This window comes from Vulpes lagopus, chromosome 6 (assembly GCF_018345385.1).
Source record: "Vulpes lagopus strain Blue_001 chromosome 6, ASM1834538v1, whole genome shotgun sequence".
NCBI classification, from domain to species: domain Eukaryota; kingdom Metazoa; phylum Chordata; class Mammalia; order Carnivora; family Canidae; genus Vulpes; species Vulpes lagopus.
Window position 1 is genome coordinate 125911120 of NC_054829.1, and position 16476 is coordinate 125927595.

At 33.7% G+C, this 16476-nt stretch overlaps 1 pseudogene; it reads left to right on the top strand.

The window, feature by feature from the left end:
• The first annotated feature begins 13929 nt into the window (after positions 1–13929).
• On the top strand, positions 13930–14210 carry LOC121492833 (annotated as a pseudogene).
• The last annotated feature ends 2266 nt before the right edge of the window (positions 14211–16476 follow it).

Below are 16476 nucleotides of genomic sequence, written 5' to 3' on the forward strand. Positions count from 1 at the left end.
AATACATTTAAAGCTATGAGAATTCTTTTTTCATACTCCACTTTTAGCCAGAAGATCAGTTCATTTCTATTAAGAGACAGAAATATGACTTCATATTAATGATGGAATCAAAACAGATGGAGCTATCTAATGGTTCAGGCAGGAAATTGGAGTAGGAATTATAGCTTCTTACCCTTATATCTACCACTGATTCACTAAATAACCTTGGGCAAATTACTTAAGCTGCCAGGTCAAATTTTCTAAGTGCACGTCTTCTTTTTTTATGCCCAGAGCTCATATTAACAGAAAAAGGAAGCTCTGGAGATATAGAAAAAGGAAATGATATAATATAGAGTGGAGGAAAAAGCCTTTGGCATGAAAGAGATTAAGTGGCTTACCCAAAGTTTCACAGTTCGTACGTGGACTACGGGAGATTCAAATTCAAGTATGTGACTCATTGGCCCTCAAGTACCAACCTTTTAATATCAGTTGTAAAATAGCTGCCTTGATTTTGATTATGATAGTACAAGCTCAGGGTTTTCCTGGCAAATTACAGATGTCTAATAAATATCACTCTTTTCAGTCTTTTCTCTCATACCCAATGCTTTTGATATTTACTCTAAAAACAGCATATAGATTTATGTGCTCATTTAATCTAGACTCTACAGTCATAATTCTAGTACTTATTATTTCTCATCTAGGCATTGATTTAAAAATTGTTCTCAGTGACTCCACTGTTTTCCCAAATTTATTTCTGCGTTCATGCTTTATAAAACCAATAGATGATATTTAAGACCATTGGAATGGTGGTAGAGCAAACAGAAAAGAAGGAAGGCTCTGCAGAGCTCTTTAAACATGAACATTTACCAGTCATGTAGTGGAAGGATCCAAAAAAAGAATGATATATCCTTGTCTCTGTCTTGAATCTTCTTTCTGACCAAATTCATTAACGCAATACAGTGATTTTGCTTCTTATATGTTATCTATCAACAAATTTCTATCCAAATGGGCGTTTCTCTTATTCAGACTTACATTATTCTTTAGAAATTTTTCTCTAGTCTCCTTGTTTCTAATGTTCCTTCTGCAAATTTATCCTCCATATCATCTATTTAATAGGACTCTGTGATCTTTTTAACATCAGTTTTAATCTAATTTATTTCATCTCAAATAAATCCGAACTTCTAATTTGCCGACCACACATGACATCCGTATACCTTTGCTTATACTATGTCCTCTGCTGGAATGGCCACAGTTTTCTGTTTCTAATATTCACTCTTTAGCACTTGACTTGAATTTGACCTCCGTGAACCTTTTATGCTTTTGTTCACACCAATTATTGGTGTTCTCCTTCTGTGTTTCCACAGCGCATTGCATATACTACTATAATTGCATGCATTCCATTATTATGTAATTATGTTCCATATATTTTGTAATTGTTTCCATTTTTTTCTATCAAATTTTGCTCTTTAGAGATGGTACTATATATAACTAGTTCAAATGTCAAAGAAAAAAAAATTCACACTAGTTGGAGTTAAACAAAAAAACTCTATTTAAGACTATTGAAATAACAGAGACCAAGACTATTGCAATAGAGAAGAGAGACAACCCAACTCCATCATAAGGAAAGGTGGGAGGTGTTTTAAGCACTGAGGTGAACTGGTGGAAAAACACAGCATGTTAGGGAGGAGGTTGGTCATGTGACTAGGCTTTTCTTTTCTTTTTTTCTTTTCTTTTCTTTTCTTTTCTTTTCTTTCTTTTCTTTTTTTCCTTTTCTTTTTTCTTTTCTTTTCTTTTCTTTTCTTTTCTTTTCTTTTCTTTTCTCTTCTTTTCTTTTCTTTTTCTTATTGACATTGATGCCTATAGGGGTTAGGCTCCTACACTCCCACGGAGACTGGGAGTTAGGAGTGTTGTCTTCCTTGATGATTACATTTCAAATGGATGGCTGCAGGGTCCTTTAAGAATACTGTTTCTGGGTCATAGAACTGGCAAGAGGCTGGGAGAAGATTTACACCTCAAAGGAATAGAGAAAGAATTCACAATTCCAAGTTTTCTAAAGTAAATGCTCTAAGAAAAGGCAGGTTAGAGGCCTATAGACAGGAAGAAGCCTGTCTAAAGTTCAGTCAAGCTGAGGAGAGTATTAAGGCCATTTTAATCAATATTTATATTCACAGTTCTGAGACATATTAAACACTCCAGAAATTTTACTCTGCTGCAATGTTCTATGAGGTCTAACAAGATATTGCAGCACAAACATTTTTTTGAAGTCATTATTATTTTTGCTTATGTACATATGCACTGGGCATTTGATGCAGGGCATAGTATGAATATTTTCTTTCCTTTAGTTCCCTTGTTTGGGTAACGATGAGTTTCTTCCTCATTATTTTTCCTTCCCTTCCTCCTTGCTGCCTTCTCTGTAGGTTCTGGCTCCTAACTTCTAGCTCACTCCAGGGAGGTCCACTAACTTCCATCTAAGTGCCAAATCTGTCCTTGCTTCTATCCTGGGGAGTCAGGAGCAAGTCTTTACTTTATACAAAGCAGGAAAAAAAAGACACTATCATGCTAATTTTGATTACCACTCATGGACCTAAGTAGATATCATAGTATATTAAGCACACACACGGGTACAAGCACATACACATACACATACACATTTGCGTACACACACTTACACTATATATCTAAGGGGTAAAGTTGGAATCTGTGAATTTAAAGTCAGGTTAACCAAAACTTCCCAAGTGAAATGCAAAAAAGAAAAAAATGAGGAGAAAGCCAGAACACAACATCCACAAACATGCTTTGAAAATTTCAAAGGTATTCACATGGGTGATTGGAATATCATAGTAAAAGAAAGAAAGAATGGAAAGGAAGATGTATTGAAATGACAATGGCCAAGAACTTTCTGAAGTTACTGATAGACACCAAACCACACATCCGGGAAGCTTAGAGGACATCAAGCAGAACAACATCAATACGCCTAAGCCTATTATATTCAAACTTCCGAAAAATAGACAAGAGAAACTCTTAAAAGAAGAAGGATACATAAGTACAGGTTGAACTTTACTCATAGGGGGAACAAAAATAAGAATTACAATGAATATCTCATTAGAAACTATGTAGATGAGAGAGAATGGTATATATTTTAAGTATTTGCATGTAAAAGATTCAATATAATATTCTATATCCAGCAAAATTACCCTTTGAAAGTGAGATAAATACTTTCTCAAACAAAAACTGGGGAAGTTATTGCCATCAGACTTGCCCTACAAGGGTTGTTGAAAGAAGTTTGTTGGTGAGAAGGGAAACAATGTCAGTCAGAAACTTGGATCTATATAAAGAAGGAAGAGCATTCATTCCATGAAGAGGAAAAAAGAGTTTTGAGAGGGGAAAAAAAAAAAAACACATATATAATCTTTCTCCCTCAAAATATCTCATATGAATTACTGTAAACGACGGCTTTCCAGCCATGAAAACAGTAGTAGTTATACTTCCTACAACAGAGCAAGGTAAAACTGCACATGCATTTGCTTCTTCAAAAAACATTGTATCTGGTGGGCTGGGTGGCTCAGCTGGTTAAGTGCCTGACTCCTGGTTTCAGCTCAGGTCATGATCTCATGGGTCATGAGATCTAGCCCTTTGTGGGGTTCTGTGCACAACAGGGGAGTCTGCTTGAAGACTCTCTCCCTCTGCCCCTTCCTCCACTTGTACATATTCTCTCTCAAATAAATTAATAAACCTTTAAAAATAAACATTGTGTCTGTTCACACTTAGCATTTGTGTTATTTACAGGAATTGCCCTAAAGTAGTGCTCTCAGCATAGATACTGCCGCTGGAGAGTTTATGATTTAAGATGGTGACGGAAAACTATGAGATGTGAATAAGGCCAATGAAATATATTCTTTAATGAAGTCTATACATAAGATAAGATTGCATAGTATGCATTTGCAGAAGATAGCAGTGTACGAAGGGGTTGTTAGAAAAAAGAAGTACAAAAAATAATTCTTACCATCAGGTAGAGTGCCTTAAAGAAATTGGGATTATCTATGATCAATTCCAGAATTTAAGTGATAAAACAAGAGTATTGGATAAATGAACAACAGGGAAGAGCTATAGTTATTAAAAACTGGTTTGTGAATCTGCTGTGATTCATCCTTCTTATTCAGTTCACACACATAGATAAGTTTGGTGGCACAACATATTCCCAATTTGTATTCCTCCCCTTATGTTTGTGAGAAGAGTGTCAGAGGAGAATAGCTAATATTGAATTCTAATTTCGCATCTGACATATTTTGTGGTTTCTTCATTTCTTTCACCATCATTATTTCCACTTAAGTATAGATGAGGGCTCAGCTGTTGAGTATTTTGCTGAAGCTCCTACAGCTTGAAATAGGTAATTAAAAATCTGCAGGAAGAAAACATAGTTGCAAAAATATGTTTTTAAATTAATTATCTATTACTACTATTTACTGAAGTAGGCAAAGACCTGATAAGCCTAATGATCGGGAAAAAAAAATGAAGCAAAACAAATAAATTGGAAAAGAGCAGAAGTAAGCCAAAATAAAAGAAAATGCAAGAATTTAAGAGAAAACTACACAAAATCAACCCAAACTAATGGAAAATCTAAAAAGATGAAAATGTCTTTATCTAAGTATAAATTACCAAAATTTCCTTTGAAAGAAATGGAAAAGAATGATATTTCAATTGTCATAGAAAATATGGGTAAGGTGATTGAAGTCAAAAACCGTAACAAACATGTTTACAGTTGAATTTGATCTGTCCTGTTTAGAACATATTTCAGTTCTCTAAATTACTGAAGATGATTGAGAAGATGGAAATTTTCCCAATTCAATATACAAAGCCAGCATAACATGTGATTATATCAGTTGAAGATAAAAAGGCATTAAATAAAATTCAAATGTCAATTCTAACAAGAGCTCTTAAAAAAAAGAACAGATGCTACTATTTAAATGTAATAGACTATTTAACAAAAGTGAACAGCAAACATTATTTTAAATAGAGAAGGTTTGAAGTATTTAATTAAAGCAATGGTATCCTTTATCATCATTGATCCTTGTATCTTTGGAAATGGTACATGTAAAGCAAAGAAATAACTAGAGGAAATAATGGAAAAAAACAGATAAAACTATCTTTTACTGCTGATAATGTGATTTTATACCTTAAAAGCCCCAAAATAATGCTTTAAAAATACTATATTTAATAATGGGTTTCTGTGTCAACATGTGGGTCCACTACTTAGTCTCCATTATAGCAAAAGGCACCTGGATACATAAATGAGAGAAAAAGTTCCACTCAACATCAAGACAGAAATTTGTGTGCATATTACAAAGGGATAACATTTTGAAAAGGCATAATTCTTATATGAAGAAAGCTATATTATTTTTGAATATCTGAAAATGTGATCTTAGTCAATGGGAAGACAATATTTGTCATTCCTCTTGATTAAAATGCAAAAAATTAATTGTACCAAAATAAATTTATAAATTGAATGCAATTGTACACAAAATTCTAGTAGAATCATGAAAATTATGAGCAGTAAAGTGAAATTTCCCTTACAGATACCAGATAATGGAAGAAAATAGAGAAGCAAAATAGACCATCATTATTTTCATAACAAAGCACAAGACACTTATTATTTCAATGCAGTGTGAAATATTTAATATAAGACATTGCACAGTTTAAAATTCACGGAAGAAAATAGAAATGGAAGTACATTTTATATCATACCCAACAATAAATTTCAGATAGTTTAAAGTTTAAATTAAGGCAGTATTAGTTGTCTTCTGATAGATCTACTCTATAATGCAGATGGACAAAAGAAATATGCAGATTTCTGAATAACATGATACTAATTTATTAAAATAGTCTCTAAACCTCTCTCCCCGGTCATACTGCATGTATGTTTAAGAGAGAGAGTGTGCATGTGTGTTGGGGGAGTGGATATGGAAACTTTCTGTCTCTCATGAATAAATAAATAAAATCTTGAAAAAAAATTGCTGACATTTTTTTTAAAGATTTTATTTATTTATTCACAGGAGACACAGAGAGGCAGAGACACAGGCAGAGAGAGAAGCAGACTCCATGCAGGGGGCCTGATGTGGGACTCGATCCCGGGACCCTGTGATTTTACATAAACATATTTTTGGAGAAAGAGGAAGCAAAAAAGAGATAGGTAACCCACAGTCTGCCTCCTTTTCCATAGAAAAATAGGTTTATCCATAATCACATTCATACATGAATGTAAAATATACATACTCTCGTGTATCTCCCACATGATTTAAGGAAGGTTCACAGGCATTTTTGCTTTGTATAATCAAAATCATCTCCTAACTTTTTGAGATTGTGTATTATACTTATTCTGTATTTTTAAAATTTGTTTTATTACATATTCTTGATCTGTCTCTTTGTAGCGTTGTTTCCTGTACTACGTGTTGTCTTCCCTTGACAGTGACCGTATTCCCTACAGATTGTTTACTGACTCAGCTCATTTCTTCTCGGAGTTTCGGAGTTGTATCTGGTTATGTGTACCTACAGGGGGCCAAAGTCTAGACCCTGCTTTTGTCTTATCTAGGTGATATATAATGAGAAGGGAGGGATGAATCTTCACAAGAGGAAACACAGGCTTTCCAGAACTGCTGTGACCTTTGCTGGTGAGCTGTCTCTTCAACAACAACTTCTTTCTTCAGGGTTTTTAAACTCTTTGAAAGGACCATAATGGAAGGAAAAATGACTTTTAGAATGTAATCCTGAGGGTTTGATGGAGTGAATGCCCAATTCAGCTCTTCAACCTGCTTCTCCTTTCACTATTTTCTCAGCCCAGCAGGTTTTCAAGCTGTTGTGATTTCACCCCAGGGGCTTCTGGTGGTAGACAGAGCTGTGTTACATCTCGAAGGGGAACAGAGAGTGACCCTTGCCGACCAATGAGAAGGTGAAGGTGACACAAAGAGAGTTAAAAATCTCTTCCTCACCTCTTTTGTCACTCCTGGGACTCTTTCCAAAGAAAAAATTCTTGACAGCCAGGAGCTACCCCATGACTTGGTCATTGTTTGTTTGTTTTATACCTCCCTTGAACTACATTTTCTCACCTTTTTCATCTAAGGTTAATTTTGCTTTTCTGATGTTTCTGTTCATAAGCATCCATTATTTCATAATTGGCATTACGTGTTTTGAATTATGGTATAATTTTTAAATGTAGAAAATGTCTTGGTCATTTTCTTCAAAAAAAGTTGAACATAGAAAAGTCTCCAATCACTTTTAATTAAGGATGTGTGTGTTTGAGTGCACATTGTTATTGTGATGTTTTGCACAATAGCACAGCAGTAACCACAGGTTGTAATTTGAGATGGCTTTTGTTTTTACTTTTCTTGCGTTTGCATTTCTAGCATTTTCTGTTTGCTTGTCCCATGCTGATGCACTTCTTTGTAGTCAGCTGTAGCTTTTTACTCCGAACTGCCCAGTTGTTGTACTTCCTGCTGATAATACTGTATTGTTAGAAATCTAACATTAGCCTTACAAACCACTGGAGTACTGGCCTTTGGCTACATTGTCTGTAGGAATGCCAGGTGCCCATGCATTCGGCATTAATGTGTGATATAGTCCATTAGCCTCAAGTCTTTATGAGATCCTCTGAGGTTGGCTGAATGTTCCATACATACTTTAAATAAAACGAATTTATTGACTTAGTGTAGGGCTTTATTGTCTGGATCATTTTTAGACTGCCCTTGAACATTTTTATTTGTTAATACATTTATTCATTTTTACTCTTTACATGCTGTTGATTTCAAAATATTTTATTGTCTGTGAATATTATATTTGGTTATGTAGGGTTTTTATTTATAAAACTCCTGTATTCAATTGGACTTACACACACTAAATGTTGTGTTTACCATTTTCCTTTAATGCAGAACTATATAAATATAAAAAAATTATGGAGAATTTGACTATAAGCACAAAAGAAGTGAAATACAAATGTAATAATTATCTATATTACTTAGCTAGAGACCTCTAAATTTTAGGTGAAATACCTGAGGAGAAAATGTGAAAGTTGTAAGCTGGTACACCACATTAATATATTGATTTAATAATATTTACTTGATAGCTTGAGGAAGGTGTTGGAATTGGTCTTTGGTAATATGACTTTACAAGCTCTTTTTAAAAACTTTACATTTATAGATCTTTAAAAACTTATTTTCAAGAATTTCATTCCCCTTGATGTAACCATATATGTAAATCTATAGTATATTTTCCATGCTCACAGAGGTAAATTCTATTTCTAGGTAGACAGGGACTTCTGAAAAAATTAAACACAAACAGCATCTTCTAGGCTAATGGCTGCTGCCTAAGTTATAGCCCCAAACACACATCATCAGAAAGAGGTAATGTGGAACGCCTGGGTAGCTCAGTGGTTCAGCATCTGCCTTTGGCTTAAGGCATGATCCCCCAGGTCCAGGAATGGAGTCCCGTATCAGGCTCCCTGTGAGGAGTCTGCTTCTCTCTCTGCCTATGTCTCTGCCTCTCTCTCTGTATGTCTCTCATGAATAAATAAATAAAATCTTAAAAAAAAATGTAAGCAAAATTCAACATTGATCCATAGCAATTTTCAGAAAAAGAGCATATTACAAAATGTTTCTATATGGGTAGAGAAACATTCTTCACCATCAGATCCATCTCTGGAACCCATACCTAATCAGGTGGAGACTGCACAGGAAAAAAATAGTCCTCAGGACCCTAACCATGACACATAGGTAAAATCACATTCAGAATGAGAGTCTCCTCTTGCCTGTGGGAATACTGGGACCAGGTCTGAGATAAGGTACATCTGAATGCTGGATACTGGAGAATGGAATGGAAGGAGTTAGAAGATGTTAGTTCTGAGGAGGCAGTCTTGGGGAAGACCACTTCAAGGGGAGAAGGAGTGACCTAGAGAGGTGAAACATTTGTGGCTAGGTGGCAGGGTGGAAATAAATGAGTAAAGAAATAGAAACTAATGGTCCTACAGAATCAACAGTTTCACAAAATCAGAAGAGCAATCAACCCTTTTTCACTTAAAAATATGAAAATAATGAAATTACACTATGCTATGCTTTAAAAAAAGTTACTGTCATAGGACACTAAGTCGACTACCCAGAACTGTTACTCCTGCCTATATAGAATAACTTCTTATTGCTGGTCAGAGTTTTATAATGAATAGAAAGTAGCTAACAACAGAGCAACAAACTTTTACAAGAAGAAGAAAAGAAAACAACAATAAATTTATGTGGTAAAAATCTATTCCTCAAAACACACAAAGCAAACATGAATGGAAGAAAAGTAAAACAAAATGTCTTGAAATATTTTTTCAAAGAAGCATCTGTAGAAATAACTGCAGATAAATTGCATCTGAAATTAAACACAGATCAGAAATGACAAAATCAGGAAGCTGTCAAATCAGGGCTGATAGAGTTCTATAAAAGTACAAGTAAAAATCATTTGGGGAAATGATCACATTTTAGGGAGTTCAAATAATAATTTTCATAAAACCATTAAAATGCATTATTAAAATATAATAAAGTGCAATAAAATGCACATTGACAAGCATGCATTGGCAAACAGAAATTTTAAAAAATGAAAATGAAATAAAAAATAGACAAAATGATGATCAGAAGAAGTGGGATGGAGGTAAACAGTACACCAAGAGAGACCAATATTGTTATAATTAACATGTATGAAGAATAAGATAAATAAGTGAAATAGAACTAATTGTTAAGACTATAATCTAAGGAAACTTCCCCCAAATATAAAGAGAACCTGAATCTATATATTGACACTAACCATATGCAACTGGGTGAATTGATTCACAGTCAAAAATTTCCAGGCATACTAGTAAATTAATCGACTTTAGTATTAAAGGAAAAAATCCTCTGAACTTTCCATCCAAAGAGTCACCTACCTGAAAGAGAATTTGGCTGTAATCAGAATCCTTAATACCAATATAGAAGGAAGGGTAAGGCGAGCAACATTTTCAAGAAGTTCAAGGAAAGAAAATGCAAGTTGAGCATTTATTATATCAAAGCAATAGAAAAAAACTGTTTAAACATGAAAAAAAAATGTAGGGACTTCTGTACTCATGAGGTCTGCTTGATGAAAATAGAAGAGAATAGTCTACAACCACAAAGGAATTCACTAGAAAGAAATGGTAAAAGGATGATCAGTGAGCTGTTAATATATTTAAACATAGATTTAAGACTAAAAGTAAGTTGATAGCATGCAGAATGTTATATTAAATGTTATATGTTCTAACAAAATGAAAAAAGGATCAGAGAAGAGAAGAAAAAAAAGGAGGAAAACTTAAATAACCTCACTGAGTAGTTGAACCTCATAGTTGACAAAGAACTTAAACCTACCAAAACTAGTAGAGACCTCCCCCACATAGGAAAAAAAAAAAAAAGGAAAAAAAAAAAGAAAAAAAGAAAAGCTATTGGGTACTTACCATACAAGGCATAAAAGGAGTAAAGGAGTAAAAATGGGATGATTAAGAAAGCCTTAAAAAAAGTGTGGGCAAATGTATCTTAGAAAGTACAAGTAAAATTTATGATAAATAATTACACATTAACAGACACTTTAAAATAGGAAAGGCTTCAGCTCTCAATGAATACAAAGTAATTTTGAATATCAGCATTTCCAGAGGCACCTGGGTGGCTCAGTGGTTGAGCATATGCCTTTGGTTTAGGGTATGATCCTGGGGTCCTGGGATTGTGTCCTGCATGGGGCTCCCTGCAGGGTGCCTACTTCTCCTTCTGCCTGTGTTTCTTCCTCTCTCTGTGTGTCTTTCATGAATAAATAAAAATAAAGTTAAGAAAATATATCTAAATTTCCAGTAACACAAAAAGCAACTAGTTAAAGCAGAAACTACAAGAAACTGAAGAAGGAAAGGCTGAAATACACTCATATTAGGAGCCTTTAACATATCACTGAGTCAAAGACAGGTCAAATGGGCAAAGAATAAGTAAGATACTACAACTCAAATTACATGAATATATATACAAAATTTTCAAAGTGATAATAGAGAATATATTTCTGAAGCTTACAGAGCATTCTAGAAAATTTAATGTGTATTAAGTAAAAAAAAAAAAAAAGAAAAGACTTCAACAAGTTCTAAAATGTAGATACATTACAAATAGTATTTTCTGGTCACAATACGAAAAACTAGAAATTAATGTTATAGCAAAAGAACAAAATATCATTCTACATAGAGATTTAAAAATTCTTTAAGAGAGGGGCAGCCCCGGTGTACCCCCTTCAGCCCAGGGTGGGATCCTGGAGACCTGGGATTGAGTCTCATGTCGGGCTCCCTGCATGGAGCCTGCTTCTCCCTCTGCCTGTGTCTCTGCCTCTCTCTCTGTGCGTCTCTCATGAATAAATAAATAAATCTTTAAAAAAATTCTTAAAGAGAAATTGGTGAAAGAGAAATACAAACCCAATTAACAGTTTTTATATTAAAAGTAATTATTAAAACACTTGGTATCAAAACCCATAAGTTAAAACTGAAACACTGAGTAGAAGAAAATCCATATCATTGTGTTATATGTACAAACACATACAGTAAAAACAAGACAAGGAAAATAAATGGGAAAAAAATCTCAAAGTAATAAGTAGGAAAAATTTAGTAAACTTAAAATGAGGAAAACAATATCAATAAAAGCAGAAATTAATACAGTAAGAAAAAAGCAGTAGCTAAATATACATGCACATATATATACACAACATATATAATCATATATACTTATATTATGGATATATATACACATAACTATATATACATAATGTGTATTTGTACATATAATACATATATATTTGTGTTTAGATGATAGACTCTGAAAAAAAATAACATAATACACAAACCATTCCCTAATATATAACAACAGAAAAACAATACATTACAAATATTTACAGAATAAAAAATGAAAAAGAAAATCATTTAAATAGAATATATTGGGATGCCTGGGCAGTTCAGCAGTTGAGTGTCTATCTTTGGCTTAGGTTGTGATCCTGAGGTCCTGGTATCGAGTCCTATCGGGCTCCGTACAAAGAGCCTGTCTGTCTCTGCCTCTCTCTGTGTGTCTCATGAATAAATAAATAAAATCTTTAAATTAAATAAATAGAATATATCAATATCTTATGAGTATTTTGCATAACTTTATGCAAATTAACTTAAAATCTAGATGAATGTCTTGGAAACCTAACATTAAAAATTGGCAACAATTTTGAGAGATAATTTTTAGATATTTAGAAAGGGAAATGGTTTAAACACAGGTTTCTACAGAAGAGAAAAAAGAAAAAGTAAAGTTTAATTTGTTTTATTTAAGCAGGTAAACGATTATATCTAAACATGATAAAGACAACATAAAAGGCTGACTCACTGATAAATATAAACACAAAATTTCTAGATAAATATTAGCCTGTTAAAAAGAATATAGAGAAATAATATAGCATGACCATAAATCTGGGATCCATTCTAGAAATTTAGTTCACTCATGATTCAATATTAATAAATATATTAATGTAATTAGTATAATAGACCTATACAAACATAGCATCTGCAAAGAAACAGAAAAGACCCAAATTTAACATTATTAATATTAATACATATAAATTTAACATTTTTAATATTAATACATACATGTACATCATACATACCAACATAGAGAGTTAGAGGGATGAAGTGTTATAGCTGTTGATGACTCTAGAGTGACAAGCATGTGAGTGATGATATTTAACAATGAGTCTCCCAACATTTCTGTAAGTTGGGAATGTTAAAGAAATGGAGGAGGAAAATCCTAAAACATTTTCAAAAATCTGATTTAAATCAATGTGAGTCATCTTTAAAATAGCAAAGGCATTGACCTACTTTTATTTTTTAAATCTGAGTTCCGGAGACAATTTCTAGGAAAGAAATTTTTCTTACATGTCAGTGAAGTATTCATAGAATCAAGACCACTAAGAAGCAGTTTTGCTGAAACATTTTCAAAGTGTGTCTATCTCTGAAAATTTGAGGCTGCTTCAGGTTATCTCAGTGAGATTATACTAACCACCAATACTTACCCTCCTCACAAATCCAGCTGACTAGCTTGAGTAAATGTTTAATGTTGGTTTTACACTATATTTTACAACCAAATTATATAACACTACTTAACACACATCTTCAGAGTAGGTTATGTTGTCCAAATGTGGTTAAGATCATGGGATTTTTTTTTTTGACCAAAACATTGTTACAAATTTAAATGATAAACAAATAAAAATGGTTAAAACATGATATAGAATTCAGCAAATTCTGATATTTACAGTATCTTATAACATCATGAAAAGAAACTCTTTGTATTTTAAGTTATATTTTATAAATTTTGTTCTTGACGTTTCATATAATTTGATATAATTCAAATTTCTACAATAAGTAATGGAGCTCACTGTCACTAAATAATATCACAGCATCATGCTTCTAGTTTATGAATAGGTTTTTCCCTTTGTCCCTAATTATCCTCTTTATGCTTGTTTGTGCTCTTTCCTTTATTGTACTTTTTTGTTATTTCTTTTTCTAGATGACCAACCAAACTTTCAGTAGTAGATAGAAATTCAAGCAAAATATTTGTATTTATTAATATGCAGAAAAAATGGGGGAAAAGATGATTTATTCCTCCTTTCAGCTTCCACAGTTTAAATAAATACATTGTTTAGTGAGAGGAAAAGGATTTTGGGTGTTTGATGGTACAAAATCCTGAGGACAGTTCTTTAAATAAAATCTCCTCAATTCAAACTCCTCTCCTCCTATACTTACTTATGAGAATCAGAGAAATTGAGCAGTGTGAAGAAGAGGCAGGAATGACCCCCGGACCTGGCCAGAGCCAAAGCTGTGCATCCCCCATCCGTGGGGCCAGTGCTTACATCCCCCACCATGGCCCCATGCCCAAGTGAAAGGCTGAAGGGGAGGCTAAAGGAGATAAATCCAAGGTGAAGGATGAGCCACAGGGAAGATCTGCAAGGTTCTCTGCTAAACCTGCTCCTCCCAAGCCAGAGCCCAAGCCTAAAAAGACCCCTGCAAAGAAGGGAGAGAAGGCACCCAAAGGGAAAAGGGAAAGCTGATGCTGGCAAGGATGGAAATAACCCTGCAGAAAATGGAGATGCCAAAACAGACCAGGCACAGAAAGCTGAAGGTGCTGGAGATGCCAAGTGAAGTGTGTGCATTTTTGTTAACTGTGTACAATGACTAGTCAGTTTGAAATACTATTTTTTATCAAGTTTCATAAAAATGCAGAATTTCGTTTTACTTTTTTTTTTTTTTTAAGCTATGTTGTTAGCACACAGAACACTTCGTTGTTGTTTTTGGGGAAGGGCATGTGTCACTAATAGAATATCTCCAAAGCTAGAATGATCACAAGGGGAAAAACACCTTTCCCTTCTAGTTTTGAGAAACTTCTGCTTGGCTCCCAGGAGGATGGATTCCTTGATGTTGACACACATGAGCCAAGTTGGTGGTGTGGAAAAACTAAAATTCATTTTTTTTTTTGTAATGTCCTCTTCTCACTCTCTGCCTTCAACATAGACTTGACTCCCTTAAACCCAGAGACCTGCTGGAACCTGACCCCAAGAAATGGTTCCCAGTATGTCAGGCAATCTGGACTTTACAGTGTCACCACTGAGATGGTGTCCCTAAAAGAGTTCCTTTCTTTAGCTTGTGGATCTTCAGATTGATAATTCTGCCATTTTCATTGCATTTCCTGAAAGTCAAGGTCGGCTTGTGAAAAGTTGTTAAACAACATGCTGAATGTGAACTGCCAACCCCCACTCTATACTTTCCCTATTCAGAGCATCACATGAAGACTTCACTGGGTTTTAGAGTAGCTTTCTGATTTTGGTAGCCCATTGAAGAAGGGAGTTTGAAAGTTGTTGTATCCTGTTAACGATCGTCCGCCCTTGTCCTGCCTGAAATACCATGATTGTTTATGAAAAGTATCTTTAATAAAGGTGGATACAGTTTGGACTAGAAAAAAAAAAGAGAGAATTAGAGAAATTGATCAATATCTCATTAGGACTGCTTTCCCATATAACATAACAAGGTTTAAGAAGTATCCTTTCAGCCACATACTTTGAAGCCAACATATTCCTATTTTCTGGAGGGTATTGCACAGTTCCTTTCTCTCCTTCGAGTCATCAGGTTTAAATGGAAAGACCACCTGAGTGGGAGCTGTGGGATGGAGCTGTCAATTCTGGCTCTAAATGAATTAACTGTTACTTGAGACTAAGTAATTTCATTTCTTTTACCTTATATCTGACAGAATCTGAAGTTTGAGACAATGAATGAGACTGTGTGTATGTGAAATTTTAGAACTCCAGTGAAAAAGAATTCAGTGGCTTCAAAGGAATTTAATTTTAAGTCAAAATTAATTATTCAAGCAATCTCTTAGGAGGCTGGCTAAGTATCAAATGTGCATGTAAAATTTGTTAATTTTTTTCTTTATTTTTACATATATTTTGTAGTTTATTCATCCTCTGACACTATAAATAATCTTTAGAAAGCATAATTAGAAAATAACATTAGAAAGGTGTTAGGACTGAAAGAAGTTATGATGATATCTGTTAATAAAAGGCAACATTTACAATGACTAGTCAGTTGCGTTGATAAAATAAATGATGTAAAAATATATTTTATCTAATACAATTATTGGGCTATAAAATTTACTGGGGCTATTATCTTATAGCTTTATTTTATTGGAATGATAAAAATACAAATAAATCCATACATTTTTGGTTTAGAAATTACTGAAATGAAACTTTCTACCATTTAATTACATCTTTCAAAGGACTGTAATCTCTTAATTGCCGTGAGCTTCTCTTTTATCCTAGTAATTGGCATTCATGCACATTGCATTCATATTAAATTTTTCATGTCAGAAAGTAAGACTGACTGCTGAATTAGATGCTTTCCAAAAGTAAAGCTTCTGCTCTTTTAGTTTATGATATATAAATCACATTGAATATCCCATCAAATATCACACTTTGATGGGGTTAATCTATATGTTAATGATTTCTCTATTTTCTGTGATATCCTGGCCTTTTCATTTACTTAATACATTGTACTTGTGCAGTTTATATTGTTTAAAAAGGAAATGTGCAAGTTAGTGAAAGGGACAGCATACTCTTTGATGACAGGGTAATTACATTCTGTAGAATTTGTGTTTAAATGCTATTAATACATTCAAATTAGGTTAAAAAGCTCCTTTGAAAGGGGGTTTGTCTGTAATAGCAAGACTTCGTATAGAAACTGCAAACAAATCACAACATGGGCATAAGAGAGGAGTAAGTACTCTGTGTAAAACTATTGCATGGGAACTAGATGGGGTTTATTGTATTTTAACAATCGAAGAAGACAAGCTCAGAGATTTTAGATAATATGTTTAGCTAGCTAACTATACTATAAACACAATTCTATATCCAGAATAGTAAAGCCTC